The following is a 16,362-nucleotide window of genomic DNA, read 5'->3' as shown; positions in this document are numbered from 1 at the left end:
TCTAAGCTTTATTTTTTTCTTTATGTCTTCTGATTTCAAGGACCAGGACGTCAATCTATTACTTAGAAAGTACAAGTGAAATATAAAACCCAGTGGATCTCTTGAGAGTGAGAGAAAATCACTTCTTTCTCATGTGAAATAATGGAGTCCTTGAGAAGATAGAAGTGGGAGGAAGGGGCTGCTGAAGGAAGTCTTAGAGAGAAGAGGGCTCCACTTAATATATTTCACATCTGTTCTTCACTAAAATTATGACTTTTCTGCCCCCGTGAGTCAATCACACATCAAGCCCATCTCCAAGAAGGGCACTCAGCTTTCACCCAAGGGCCTGCAGAACTATGTGTTTACCCTATAAATCCAAGAGGCACAACCTTTCTCTGTCTCCCTTCTCATCATGAGGAAATCCCCAAGAGCAAACCACAGCAAGCTCCTGCCCCGGCTGTGGGTCAGCCCAGAGCAGTCCTTCCCCTGGTGGCCTGGACAGCAGCAGCTGGGGGGGCTGTGGCAAGCCTGGGGCTGGGGTCACAAGTTTGCCCACACAGAAGTGCACCAAAGGCAAGCGTAAAGGGCCAGGCTTCAGCACTGGGAAATGTACATGCCACACACACTTGCCAAGGTGATGTTAAACAACATTCTTCCTCAGTTAGTGAAAATACTGAACTCTTAAAAACACATGGGTTTTCCCTCCAGGACAGGCATAACTTCAAGCAAAACAGCCCTTTTCCTCCAGAAGTATTTGCAAGCTCAGCTGCTGTTCCACAGCACACTGCGTGAAGCAGGAGAGCAAGATATAAAAAAAACAAAAGCTGAAACTTCCTTTGCTAGGGAAGGAGAAATAATTTAATTTCTACATTTTCCCCAGTAGGGATTTTTTTCTTTAGGGAAACTTTGAACTGGGCTGTACTTTCCATCCTAACTTTTAATATCCTTTCTATGGTTTCAAAGATCAAGTCTATTGTCTCCAGAACCCTGGAACCTGCTTTGAGTTTCACTGAGCAGTGGAAGCAATGGGAGCTCTGTGGCTCGGGTCTGGGTGTGGGAGTGAAGAGGTAGTGATTGCCTGTCAGCCTTCTCCATGAGAAACAGATCCACATCTTTGAGGGCCCTCAGCAACTGCAGGAGCTGCACAGTTATGTGAATAAGTGGAAGTTTATCATGAAATGCGTTGTTCTGTGTACCTAATGAGACCTGCTTTTGTACAGTGAGTCCTATTGCCTTTTGCTCTCCTTCCCTTGCCTGCACCACTCTGCAGCAACCATGAGTCCTTGATCTCACTGAGGAAGGAGCAGCATCTGCTCTGGTGAGTCCAGAACCACACACGTGATGACTGACATTAGCAAGCAGTGTGTAAAACTGCTGCCTTCTGCTTACCTTTCCCTTAGCAAGGGCACTCATTTGGATCTTCATCTTTGACCCAGCTGCTGATTTTCATGAATTTCATAGGCACTTAATTCTCTTTGAGCCTCGATCCCTCTGTCAGTTTGATAGAAAGCAGGTTCAGAACATACTGGCTGATAGACAGCCAGATGGCACATTCACAGAAATTTCATTCTCTGTGGGAAATGAGGCTAGAAGCACAAGGATGTGGGATGGATTCATAGGATAAGGTTAAAAAGTCAAGACTATTTTTTTCAGTGTTGATAGAGCCTTGAAAATGCCGTTCAAGGAATTGTATCCTGTTTCCTTGAACCAGGGTAGTAGGTACTACATCCCTCAGATATTGTGTAGCAGAGTTTTCCTGGTTTCCTGGTTTCTCACTACAATGTGTGGCTGCAAAATACATAGGAATGCTTATTACACCTGTTTTCCCCCAGGTGTGAGCATTCATCAGGAAGCACAGCATTTAAGAAAAAAGAAAACATTAAGTCTCTAAAAGAAATACAGAGGTCTCCACAATGAAGATTTAAAGGTTTAGACAAAGGTGTCAAAACAGCATTTAGCATTTTTGTCAAGGCACAGACTTTTTTGTATTTGGGATATGATAATCAAATATAATTTGTTCCACTGCATTTAAGGGGTGGGACATGCTCCATGTGCTTCAGGTTTGTTGTGAAGCCTCTGGTGAAGGGGGTTGTTTATTTATTATTATTAATCTCCTTGCAGCAATAAAAATTGCCTACTTCAGTTCAGATAGCAAAACTGGAAGCCTTTTGCTATATGTTTTAGCAGACAACTGGTTTTTAAATAATATACTGTGAATAACATTGCAATGTCATTTGAAAGAACAGAAGAATCCACAGCCACAAAAACAGAGCAGTCATGTATTTTTAGGGGCCCAGCAGAGCTGCAGCCACAGCATTTATTTTTCTGTCATGACTTGATCTTGATGCTGCCCACACCAGCAGGTAAAAGCAACTGAGACTTCCCAGGCTGCAGCTAATGAGAGGTATGTAGATTACTCACAAACTGGAGTGAGGAAAGCTTAAGGACAAGTCCTCTTCTCTGCCCCTTTATGGCAGATGCTGGGTCAGGGACTGCCTTTGCTATTTAAACAGTGACGATCCAGCAATACTGAGAAACCAAAACACTGGAACTGTGACCTGGCAGGGAGCACAGAGCTTTGTACTACAGACTGTCTGCTGCTGCCAGCTCAATAAATAACACCCAATTAATTATACACAAACAGCCAGTCCTCTGAAATGCCTGGACTTTGGAGTGAGCCATTTGAGATGTGCTAGCCCTGTTTGTCAAAGTAGGAATTAAGCATACTCATGTAGAAACTGAAGTGTGACCCAAAGAACAGTGCCAAAATGGAGGCACCCAAAATCAGAAACCTCTTTAGATACTGTTGGCCTGGCAGTTTAGGAATTGCCTTTAAGCAAGAAGGAAGCAAGAGATTATCTCAAGTCTACACACAAGACTGTAAGAATTGGGATAAGGCTGTACTGAAGCGGCACCTAGTCCAACATCTTGTCTGCAGCAGCAGGCAGTGAGCTGTCAGGTAGCCAAGCAGCCCAAGGTGCTGTATTCAAACAGCATCACTGGACATACACACTGAAATCTCCTTTTTAACAGGGCCCTGGATCCTCTTTTTCCATCAGTTTGGTAGATGGTGCTTGTCTCACCAGGCTTGGGGACATCTTGGACAGAAATCTTTTTAGATTTCAGTGTACTCTACGTTGCTTGCCCTACATGTGGGGTCATCCATGCTGTCTTCTAGAGAAGGTAAAAAGCAGATTATTGCTCCTGACATTTCTACTCAGTCCTGCAACAGTAGCCCACATATAGTCCCTTCATTACTGATGTCCTTCTTGGATCTTGCATCTCCTTGCTACACCCAGCTGGGTATTGTTTTCCTAGAGGTCTGAAGTTCAGCATGTCTGCCCCCAAATCATGCTGTGGAAATATTTACCCCTCCTGGTTCTCCTCCCTTTTCTCTTGCGTGTACAACTTCCCTAGACACATTCTATGGCACCTCTTACACTGGAAGAAGATAAGGATCCCAGTAAGTCACCTTGTACTCCTAGCTGATTCCATGGCCCATGGGGAATGCAAGTCAAGAGCTCCTCCTGGGAGCAGCCTGTGCTGAGCTTTACAGGGTGTCCTGTGCCATCCAGGGGCCCAGCCACGTACACACACCAACAGTGGCCCCTTCCAGACCTCTTGTTTGTTTTTTCTTGAATACCTTCCCCATCCGTGGTCCAACTGAGTCATGGGATTTCCTGATCAACTTTCCCCACCATCCCCAGCAGAAGAAAGAGGAAGCCTGGTGAAGAGTCCTGGTGACCACAGTGCTCATGTCCGTTCCCTTTTCATCTGAAGTCTCCCAGCACAGCATCAGTGACAACTGTCCGCTGGCTTCTCAGATGCCTTCAGGGTGGGATTCATCCTCCTCTGGTTCCCTATCTGCACATTCCTGACCTTTTGACATTGACCTTCCTTTCTTCTCTCCTTTGCTGCCTCTCATGATCATTTGGCTTTCTCCAGGCCTTTCCAAGGACATGGGACTAGTGCAGGCATGCACTGACGCTTCAACAGAATACTCATCTGACCTGCAAAGGGTTAAGGCAACTCGCCCCTACTATGTGTAGTAACTTTGTGCCTTCACCAAATTGTCTTCTCACCATATGCTCTCTTTTCCAGTTCATTTATAACTAGGTTAAATGCAGGAGCCTAAGGACAAAACCCTCTCAAACATCACTAGAGACCTCCCTCAAATGTGGATGATGGCCATTTACCCTTCTTTTCTAATAGATCATTCACATGAAGGCTTTTTCTGTTGTCCCATGGTGCCTTAATTTCTTGCAGACTCCTTACTGATGGACCTTTATATCTTCAGAAATTGTTTCTGGGTTTCTATATGGATAACCTTGTTGTGGTTTTCATTTAACTTGCCAGAGCTTATGATCCTTCCTATTTTTCTTTTCTTGGACACAACTTCTATTTTGTGAAGAAAGTCTTCTGCTTCTAATAAATTCCTTTATCCTGCTGTTAACTGTGTCAGCTTTTCTTTTCCAAAGTCTTTGTCCATACACAGAGGAGAGAGAAAATGTACTCCTACATGCTATGTTTAAATAGCCACCAGGCAAACTTTTTAGCCTTCAGTTAAGCTTATTTTTAACAAAGTTTCTTGTCCTTACATAATTCTATTGAAGTTTGGGTGGGGTTTTTTTGGTGTTTTGGGGGTTTTGTTTGTTTGTTTGTTTGTTTTGTTTGTTAGGGGTTTTTCGGGGCTTTTTTATTTGGTTTGGTCTGGTTTTTTGGTGGATTGTTTTGTTTTGGTGTTTTGTTTTGGGGTTTTTTTTTTAGTTTTTTGGTTTTGTTTGTTTGTTTTGTTCCCCAAGTATGTTGAGCAGGGGCATTTTGAACCAGGTTCTGCATGTTGCTCTGGGCTAATATAAAAGTACCTTCTTATTTTGTATGCTATTTCATACAGAAACAGTATTTTGATTTTATGCAGCATCAATCCCCTGTGTGACATTTATCCAATATACAAGTAGGAAATTGATACCTGCTGCTATTGTTGCATTTCTTGCTGTCAGCAACTCCGATATCCCTCAGCATGTAATAGATACAGATGTTTGATTTAATACTGATGTGACATGGCATATTTCTGACTTAGGCCAGGAATGTCAGGCTATATAGGTTTTGAGCTGCTTGTAAACAAAATTAGCATGTTACTTTGATTTGGCACAAAGTTTTCTCTAATATATGTTACCACCTCTCTAGTGCTTCTGCCTCCTCTGCCTCTTTTTTAATGCTTTGTACCCCAGTTCTAAAGCATCTGATCAATTGCCTTCTTCCCATAAAGTTTCTGTTGTTTAAAGTCATCTTGTTTGTTAGACCTCTAGCTTTCATAACAAATGCACTTTTTTCTTTTTCTCTTGCTATTAGATACTTCTCGTATCTACAAGATTCTTCTTGTTTTATTATTCTTCATTCTCCCTTTTAAAGCTTCACCAAATTATTGTTATTCAGTGGAGGATAAAGTTTTCCTGACTTCCTGCTCTGGATATGTGCCATCCTGAATCATGTTTTATCACTTGTCAGATTCTCCCATCCTTCAATCTTAAAAAAATCTCCTAAATATCTTTTTTGGTGCCACCACTGGTTTTATTTTAGTTTACCTGAATCTGACTCATGCATAATGAAAGTTTTCCCTTTTTCTGACAAGTTCAAATTGTTTGTCTTCTGCTAATTCCTAGCCAGTCATTGGCAGCTTGTCTCTGCTTCTCCCAGTTTAGCTCTGCTTATGGTATTGGAATCATTTCAGATGAAGCTACTATGGAGCTCCTGGCCTCCAAATTACCATCTGACTGCACCCATTTTGCCCCCAAAACTGTCTTCTCCCTTCTTGAGGTTTTTGCTCCATGCACTGTGTCTAGAGACTCTCTCAAGGCTCTTCCAAAAGCCTACTCAGATTTTACACATCATCCAGCAAGCAGATATTGTACCCAGCAGTCTAATCACCATGCAGTTCTTTTTGGTATCACAAAACCATGTGAAAGTATGCCTGACAGAGCATCAGGGGACCTCTACTACTGTATCTTCCTAAATACTCACTGCAAAAGTGAGTGTAGCCTCAAGATATGTGTCTACAGTCACTGTGCCTTCTGTCCCTTCCCCAGATAAGACTGCCACTCACAGAGCTCTGCCCCACCTCAGCAGCTTGGGATCAGCCTGGAGACAGGTCTGTTGAGTGATGATCCTAAGGAGATTGTCAGTGCATCTGTGTGTTACCCTGAAATCTTTTAGTTCAGGTGTCACGGCCTAAAGGGCCGGGATGCTGGGCTAATTGCACTGGATGCACATTGCCGTTACCTATGCACGGAAATGATCCACAGTGGTCAGTGGAGAAAACTGAGAACTCCTTGCCCTCTCATTCTGTAAACAGCCACTGCTGATTTACTTTGGAAGGGGTTTGATGGGCTCCATACCCAGCTCTAGGCACAGATCCCTGAGTGAGGAGCCATTCAAATGCCTAAGCAAAGGAGACAGGCAAAACTCATCCTCTGGCAGATCTCCTTTTATGGCACCCAGCACCACTGGTTTGGACTTGTTGTGATCCCATGGTGAGTCTTTGGTTTCTCTCTTACTCCTTGTCACTGACATCCATAGAGGCAAAAGTACAAGGGATGCTGGAATATATTGCTACATTGCTTTGCCCTCTGGTAGATTTTTTGGATCTTAATTTTTTTAGCTTAGAAGGTCATTTTTGCAAACATTTTAATTCAACTGCCCTGATCAGAAGCATTCCACAGGAGTCAGAAATGCTGACTTGGAAACAGGGGACCTTATACTATAAACACTGCTCGGGTTCAAGTATGTTCATTCCTTTTGGTTACATTTATTCTATATACTGACAACTGTCCCTTTATTCTGTTTCAGCTTTCAAAGAAAAGCCTCTTCTGCCTCAGAGGTCCACACTCATAGAAGAAAACAAGACCCAGCAAAATGGAGAGCAACAACAGACAACAAAGACTGATACACAATGCGTGTAGTTGCCACTGGAACAGCAGCTTCATGGGAGGTAGCCTAGAATGGAGCCTAGCTTGCCTGGAGGTGAGGGACAAGGACATCTAGTCAAGGGAGCACACTCATACTCATGAGAGTTTCCATAAAGTTTCTGGGAACCTCTTTCTTCAAAATAGTAGGACACTCTGCCAGACACTCAGCTCCTACAGACTCCCTCATTCCTTCAGCCTAGGGCTCTGCTCACAAGCTGTCATCAGCAAAACTATTGCAACCCTGATGATGTACATAAGGAATGGAAAGGGGAACCACTGTTTCTTGAGGGGGAGGCTGAGGAAACAGGTGACGACGTGTCGTGGGAGGATGAGCAGTGAGAAATGGAGAAATGAAAAATGGAAAGTTTTCACTAGAACTGTGACAAATATAACTCCTCTAATAGAACTAGATTGCACAGTGGGCAGAGACAACTTGATGGCCTTTTAGAAGAGGAAGGAGTGACAAATATGTAAAGATACTAAAGTGGCCTATGTCCTGGGAGCCCTGACTCTCAGGCTCTGGGGGTTCATGCTGAGGTGATTTAAGGGGCTCCTAGTGCAAGTTGTTCATGTATTACCACAGGTTGTTCTGTCACTGACTTGTCAGAAGTAGTGATGTGCCCCCACCATAAGCACCAGACTGATATATTCACATAACTGAGGTGTCTGTGGCTAATTCAGTTTACTAGGAGGTGGCCTGTGGTGGCCAAGGCATATTCTTGATCCCTATCAGATTTAGTTGAATGGGTGACCAGCTGAGGTCAGAAACTTCCTGAGACACCACAGCCTAACCAGACAAGCACCAAAAGTGACCAAGAGATCACCAGGAGAGCCTTGATACCAATTTATCCAATTTTCTTGTCTTTGGCCTCCTTCTCTCTGCTTTTCACTGACTCCTTTCTTGCTCTCTAGCTTGCAGAATGCATTGGAGAAGGTTTTCAGAAGCCCTGTAAAGTTGTTCTTCTGGTGTCTCCTTTCCTCTAGGGAGCTGAACGCCAGACAGAGTGGTACAGGTGGGAAGTGATCCCATGACATGGTTCAGAGAAGAGCACTGCTAGTTTTTGTCCTAGTTTAGGGCAAATTAGGGAGGAAAACTCCAAATGGGGATTTCCCCAGGGAAATGCCCCTCCCCACCAACTGGTCCGGGAAAAGAGAAAAAAAATTCCTTGGAGAGAAGTGGAAAAAGCTGTTTATTTAACAGAAATTGAATAATATTAAATAATAAAACCTCTTGCTGTTCGATGGGATGGCAAGTCTAGGAAGAAAAGTCCTTTTCATGTGGTGTAGCTTGGCTCGCTCAGGTTCTTATCAGTCCCTCCGGCGCTGGAAAGTGCCGAGGCCCAGGCCCCGGTGGGCCACAGGCGTGAGCTCCCGGGGTTTGGCTGGGTGTTCAGTCCAGAGCAGGCTTGCACAGATCCAAAAAAAAAAACCAAAGGTCCAGGGAACTCCTCTGCCTCAGCTAGCTAAAACTAACTAAAAGCCAGGGAGAAGCTCTGTCCCGCTGTCTGTCCGTGCTGCAGACACCACAGTCCAGGAGCAGGATGTGTGGGAGTGATGTTTTTCTTTAACACAAACTGCAGCTTCTTCTTCCCCCTCTCTTGCTCTCAAAGCCAGTCTTAAAGGTGCAGAACTTAATATATAACATAAACCAGACGATTGGGGATACCAGTATCATAAAGTCACCCCAGGACAGTTTTATAGAGTGGCTGTCACAGTGCAACAAGGGGAGGGTGGGGAGAAATCCCAGAGTGGCAGCAGCAGGGTAGCCTGAGGAGAGGCAGCCTCAGCCCCAGGCAGCTCCAGCCCTGGCCCCAGGCATCCAGCATCTCCATGGGGATGGAAATGGGCCTGTGGCCAGGCAGGACAAAGCTGTGGGGAGCTAGAGACTGGTCCTGCTGTGACATTTCTGGGGCAGAGAGCCACAGTTCAGGGTCCTGGTCCCCAGTCACGGCGGGGTAGAGCCCTGGAGGAGTTGAAATGGGGTCCTGGCCCCTGGTCAGAGCTGGGGGAGCCCCAGGGCAGTTGGAGCACAAGCAGGGCTGGTGATGCCCTTGGGATCCTGACAATGTCATTGGCCAAGTCTGACACTTTTGATCATCTCTGCTCATTATCAGTAAGGAACTGGAGAAAAACCTACTCCAGCAAATGAGTTGCAAAACTAAGCTTAATTCCCTGTAATCAAATTCCTCGTTGTTACTATGGTCATGTTCTCTGAATATCCACAGAGCAAACGACCACTGCAGAGCATAAAAAGGTGCCAGCCTTACACCTGGTGCCAGTTTTGGACTGCTTCTGAAAATCTGCTTTTCTTCTGACTACAGCAATCCCTGCATCTGCTAGGAGGAGCAGCCAATAAATGGCAAATAGTCCCATGAGAATCACAGCTAATGGCTGCTGCTTAGTGAGATAATCACCCATTTAATAAAGGGTGAGCTTCTCTCTTTCACTTCCATAGGGAGCATTAACGCATTCTTTTCCCCTCCTTAGCCACTTATTTCCACAAAACTGGTAGGAACTCCATGTTTTTGAAACCACTCTTCCTCTGTTAATCTCAGCTGAAATTGCCCAGTGGATTCAGAAGTTATTAGGTATAGCTAGTTGGTTGTACAAATGTTGACAGAGACAGACACAAAGCATTATCCTATTAAGAAAGCACTTGAGTTTATAAAAACACAGATTTTTAAATCACATTAAAATCAGGGAAATGGGTACTATTATGAGGTATGGGTATTATGAAGATTATGTTTCATTTCTGCACAAGTCTGCCTCACTAACAGCCTAAGAATGTAAAGGAGCTCAGAAGGAAGTGGCCATTGCTTAGACTTCATCCCTCGATGCTCTTCTCTGCGAAGGAGTGATGGAAGGGTCAGGATTTGGCAGGAGGACTTATATAAATATTCTTTGGAGTCTAAGGGTTTTGCTTTACACATCCAATTCTAGCTCTTTCAAAGCTGCAATTATCATCTTTCTCTTCTCCAACATTTTATAAATTAAACCCCCTCTCACTCTGTCCCTTTTTCCCTTCTTTTACTTTGAGATTTGAACATGCAGAGGTTGCTGCTCTTATTCATGTTGAGCTTCTCAATAGGAAAAAAGCCTTATTGTTTGATGAAAGTATTTGTTTCTCAGGCAAGTTCAAGGTATAAATATAAACATTTGTGAGTAATTTCTCCTTAGGACTATTTAAAATGTAATGAGAGCTACATTTTATATTTATTTGAGTTTTGGTTTACTTGTTCATGCATTTTTGAGAAAGAACAGATACTTCTTGAATATTTCCTATGAGGCAGATTAAACACACTCTAGAGAGCACACCTGAGCCAAAGGTCAATTTTCTTCAGCAAACCAGCCAAACAAACTACTCCATGAGGTCTCAGTTTTGGTAATGAGGGCTTATAAAATGAACTGTAAAGTAATTATACTTATTTTAATTTAAATTTTACAAACTACTGAAATACAAGTTTTGAAAAATTTTGCTTTGGTGGTCTCTGGAGGATAGCAGCTTGTTTTCTCCATACAGTACTCTATAATTTGGAAAATTCCAAGTCTTCCAATAAATTGGTGTGGCAGCTTTCAATATAGAATTACAAGCTGAGTGGTTTTCAGTACCAGCCATGCTTACAGTTCTGCCCTTCTAAGAAGTACATTTCTCACAAGACTTAAGATTCTTTCCAATTAAAGTCTGAAATGGCTTTGTCATATCTGTGGGTCACTGCTGGTATTGTAAAACACCTCATTTAACTAATCTCATTGCCATTGACTTTAAAATTATGGTGTTCATGACAAGGACAAGAACTCTATTTCTTTCTTGGGAGGCTTGGTTACCTCAGGGAGTTGTGCCAATTATGTCAGTAAAAAATCCTCCCTTCATAATGCTCCATGCTGGCCCTGAGCAGAGTAGTAAAAACAGATCAGTGAAATAAAGGCTGTGATCTGTCACTGTATATGGCTAGGAGGAATACTGAAAAGCTCCTTGTGCTCCCTCCTTACCCTCTGAACTGGTCTGGGTGTTACAATTTACTCTGTATTTCAAAAGCAGAAGAGAAACCCATGTCTCACAAGTGTTCAAAATTACAAAGCCACCCTAACAAGCAGTGGATGTGTTGTTTGTGATGATCTCTCCTTACAGATTATTCCATAAACTGTACCCTAGACTAAAAATTCTAGTTTGTTTACTTCCAGAAAGAGAATGGGTAGTTTGAGGGGGGCTGAAGGGAGAAAGAAAATGAAATACTTTTTTTTTTCTTTTTTCCAGGAAGAGTTTTATTGCTATTCCTTGAAAGATTGAGCAACAGTTAGCTAGTCAGTGTGAGTGGTTTTCTTAAATGAATATGGGGAATTACAAGTCATAGGAAGCCTGGCCCTATTTCCAGGAGAGAACAGAGTGTTTGTCTACAGTGCTTGGTGAAAATGTCAACTTCCCTCAGCAAAAAAGCAGAATTACATGAATTTAAAAATATCGCAAATATTTCAGTACGTAGCTTCATATGCCATGACTGAGATATTTCTTACTGGTGGTGGAAGCAGAATATTTATATTATAATTTTTTCTTGATGTCTCTGAGTGATAAATGTCAATTAAAAGTGATCCCAGCTGGCAGAATTCTAAATCTGCTCTGAAAAGCATATTCAGCCTGATGAAATTGATGGAACTAATATTTTTCATAAGCACTTGGATTTCTACTTTTATCTACAGTTTCTCAATACAGATCTGTAATATTTTTCCCACACATTTGGAAAATGCAAATTTCTCCTGAGATGACTTCCTAACTTTTCCACCACAACTTCACCTTCATTACTTATCTGTCCTGATATTTTACCTTTCTAAAGTTTTGAGTCAAGGAGTTATCTTTGTGAAATATCTGGTCAAGCACAAAGCTCATGTTTGGAGCTCTTTATCTAGTAAAGATTATTCAAAATAAGAAGACTAAAACAAGAGAGAGCAGTGAGAATAATACTGGGATCTTCGTCAAAATTTTATTCAGTTTCTGTTTTCCAGTTAGTCTGGGAATAAAATGGAATAAAATAAAGAAGTGAATAAACTGATTTTGTTTCAGAAGTAAAAGTTTTATTGTCCAGTGTAAAAGTGGATATTCTATGTACATAAGAGTTGTGAATGTGCACCTGTTGTTGAACCTTCACCTGGACTTTATTTTCCACCAGTTTTCATGTCCACATTTCATTTCATTCCTGACCCTGTGTATTTCTGTGTGACCAAAAGCAATGATACGTGAACTGTTTGGTTTGAAGAAGTAGAAGGGGAAAGGGATGGGATGATAGAATGGGGGTCCTAGCTCCTGAATGTACACCAGCAAAGCAGCCCATCAACTCCACATTAAGCCTTGGCACATCATCCCATGCACTTGTCACTCCTGAGTTAGTTGGTTTAGTTTTAGTCCAGGTTAATTGAAGAGGCCAGAGCTGTACTTCCATCTTCAAAGGTCAAGATCACTGACAGGTGCAAGTGTGCTCTCTGCAGACCCTGACGAAAGTAAGGCTCCAGGCTGCCTTGCATTCTCCACCAATCCACGTAGAGGTAGGCAACTTGTAGGAAACACATCTCTATGGTTTTTAGATTTTGAATTTGGGGGTTTTCTGGGTGGTTTTTTTTTGTTCTGGAGAAAAAACAGGGCCAAGTGGCAGGGTGATAGGAAATATCTGGATATGTTGGAGGATTGCTTCTGCTTTAAGCGGAGAGGAAAAGCAGACATGCAGAACTTCTGTTTTGATGAACTGACTCTAGGTGGCAACAACACCCTGTGTAGCCTTACTAGAGGCTAGTCAGGCAAAGACTAATGCTGCTTACAGAGAAAAAAAATATAACATTTTCAGTACTGCTTCTAGAAAATTTTACAGCTGATCACACCAGCTGCTCATTGCTAGAAACACTTCCAGATTCTGCCAGTTCTTATTGTAATAGAGGACTTGGTTTTCAACACGTATTTTGAATAAGATGCTGCATGTTTCATTTTGTAGCCATAATACTGCAGGTGTGCAGAGGAAAATTAGCAAATTATTATCTTTCAGTTATCTTGCTTGGATGGGCAATTTCAGGAAGTGTATGTATCATCCTGATTTGTAATGATGTCTGTAAAAAGTGCACAGATGGATATGTACAACTGCAGTTCTGTAGCATTCTCTAAGGATGTTCCTGAAATGCCACTTCACCACCTCGTCAAGAAAACAGCCACACAGATACCTATGAAATGCTTGACACATATTCTGCGTAAAACAGTGTATTTATCTGCCAAGAGATTTGTAATGCCCTATGGCATTCCATCTTCACTACATATCCTGAGCCTCCTGGGCTCAGGAGTAGCTAAGCAAACACTTGAACAATATAAAAATTCTTACAAGTATGACAGCCTGCAGCATTATCACATTTTTCTCCAAAGTCAGCTGAACTCTATTGACCTTGAAATATTTAAATCTGTTATTGATGTGTTCATGGGCAAAGGGAGAAAGCAGAGAAAAAGATATTAGCTTTGATTATCCCTTGCAGAAAAAACCTGTCATTGTAACCCCTCTATATACTAATAGTGCCCATAGAAAACCTTTCAAGTGTGATTACAACATACTTGTAGCAGGCCAAAGTGTCTGATGGCACCTACAGGATATGATAAACTTCTTTATTACTCTGTCAAAGTGACAACGCTGTAAACCCCTGTGATTAAATCAGTTTGTTTGTATAATTGACCTATTCACCTGCATGCTGTCAATCTCCACTGGAGCTACCTCCAGTATTTCAATCCTCTAAGCTGCTTGCAATGATAAGAACAGTCCTTTAAAATGTTAAAATGCAGCTCCTGAAAGCAATTTCTTCCTTTCTTACTGAACTGTGCAATTTCCCTTTAAATAATGCTGAATCATATTTCCAGATTCACAGTATTCTAAATCCTTATAATACTCTGTAACCCTGTAGGCTGATTTTTTTAAATATATATTTATAAATTAATCAGGATTTATTCTTACTAGGAATATATATATATACACTATCCTATCTCGGATAAGAGTGCCCTAAAAAGGAAAAATAGAATTCTCTAAGCCTTTTAGGTACTTTATGTCAAGGTACTTTGTGTAATGCCTGTTTTTATTAGTTTTTCTTCCTTACAATTAAGCAGTAATTTTATTATATATTTTTCAAAAAGTGAGGACATGATGGCAAAAGTGGTGGAAATGCAGTCTGAAAAATTGGTTATGTCCATGACATATTGTCCCTCCTGTTTCTTACTTCTTTCTCTTTTGAGATGCACCTGGCATATAAGGCCAAAATAAAAAGAGTGGTGTATTGGGACCAACATGCTTTTCTGCCACCAGCTAGGCTCTTTGGAAGCTTAGGAAGTGTATTGTCAATGCCAACTATCCCTAGAGCAAAAATGGGGAAATGTGTTGCTTGCTGAGAGCCCAGTGTGTTTCCAGCTGGAGCTGGGTAGGACATATGCCACAGTTTTGCCCAGTATTGATACAAGAAAAATCAATGTTACTACAGGCGGGGACAATTCAAGTGTAGGAACTGATATGTATTAAATAATGTGTTCTCTTACTCTTCAGTATAAAACTGTACAGGGGTCTTTTTCACCATTCCTTTACCCTGTGGGCATCCCTTCACCTTGGTTGTCATCCACATTAGTGAAACCTTCCCACTGATGATTGAAATGTTCCCTGAAACTTGCAAAGCAGTGCACTAATCAAAGCTTATCATCCACCTAAGCTGAAAGTGCCATGCATGAAGTCATAAAAAATAGCCTTGTCTCTCCAACCCACCAGTGAAACATCAAACCCATAAGTAAAATGTCAGATGCCAAATTATGTTTTAAGATGAGGCATCCTACAATAAATAGTTTTCTGAACTTGCTGTTGTTGTCGTTTGTTGGATTTTTTTCTCAAATAGGCTCAGACATTACTTTGTATAGATTAAAGCATTCTATTTTCTACATTAAACTGTTTCATGTTTACAATGCAACAGTTTGGGTGCAATATGGAATGTCATTCCCTACCAGCAGTCCTGGAGATTCCGCAGGGGAAAAAATACAAGATTCAAAACAAAACCAAATGTCCACGTGTTCCATAAGTGTAGATTCCTTATTTTTGACCTACCTAAAGGAAGCACTCCATTCCCTGTTTATTCTCAACAGCTGTATCAATTTCAAAATAAGTTTTGTTTGGCAAAAGAGTTATCACCCTTTCAGGACTTTGCCTTCTACCAGGTTTACCCAAACTTTATTTGGCAGAACACCACCAGCATGGAGTAGAATAGCTGTCAGTGGCAATAGCACAAGTTCTAGGAGATATTTGGCTGTTTGCATGTGATTCTATTTCAAACAGCTACTCTCTTCTTCCTTCCACATTACATGCCTCCACTGTGATTTACAATATTCTAAATACAACCCTAGTTACTGAAGATGAGTAGGAAAGTAAAACTTCCCTATGACTGATCTGTACTAAACTCTCACCATAACCTGTAGAAGAGTGAAGACCTAAAGCAGTCTTAGACTTTTGATTATACAAATAAAAACAGATTTTCTCTTTTGTGCATATCAGGTAATTTGGAGTGAAGCAAAACTCCAAATTAAATGTAGATTGCACCAGTTGACTTCTTTCAATGATAAATAATATTTGAAATCTTTTTGTCCTCAATGAAAGCCTGTCTTTCTGAATTGTTTCCCTTTTACTCAAGTTCCCTTGAAATCCTGCAGTTACTTTCTCTTCAAAAATTTTATTCTGTTTTAATTTTTCACTTTGGCTTTCCAATTGACTTTGACTATAAGATAATTTAAGGTTTGGGTTTTGCGTTTTTTCTACAAGGCAAGCAGCATTTGACATAGGATTTATATTTATTATATGCAAAATTGGTTTTAGGACAGTAATCATTAATTAGTGGTAAATCATTAATTCAGATATTGAAGGTACTATTGAGGCTTACAGATCTTAGTGATGCAGGAACATTAATTCAACCTATTCTGCCTGCAGTGGCCTTCTTACTATATGCATCATTAATTCCTTTGTGTGCAGTTAACCAACAAACAAGAAAATAATATATTCAAAGTAAAGAGGAAATTGAAAGGAAAAGCTGTAGTGTCTTCCTTTGACTTTTCATTTTGTGGGGCTTTAAACCAAGAAGCTGCAGGGTTTTATTTTCTTAGTATGGTTTTCTTGGTTTGATTTTTTCAAACTTTACAAAATCACAGAATCAACAAGGATAGAAAAGAGCTTTGAGATCATTGAGTCCAACCTGTGACCTAACATAATGTGAATGCTAGCACTCACACTAATAATGCCACTGATAGACACAGAACCACATCCCAGAGAAAGCTGAGCTACCATTAGGCTGCTGTTTTCTTCCTTACTGTTGCTTGGGGCAGGAGTGGGGTATGTAATGGTTCATCAATATTTTAATGAAAATTCATCCTGACTCTAAA

This window comes from Poecile atricapillus, chromosome 2, assembly GCF_030490865.1.
Source record: "Poecile atricapillus isolate bPoeAtr1 chromosome 2, bPoeAtr1.hap1, whole genome shotgun sequence".
In the NCBI taxonomy this organism is placed as follows: Eukaryota; Metazoa; Chordata; class Aves; order Passeriformes; family Paridae; genus Poecile; species Poecile atricapillus.
The sequence above is the reverse complement of the archived record's forward strand: the minus strand, read 5'-3'. Positions refer to the sequence as shown.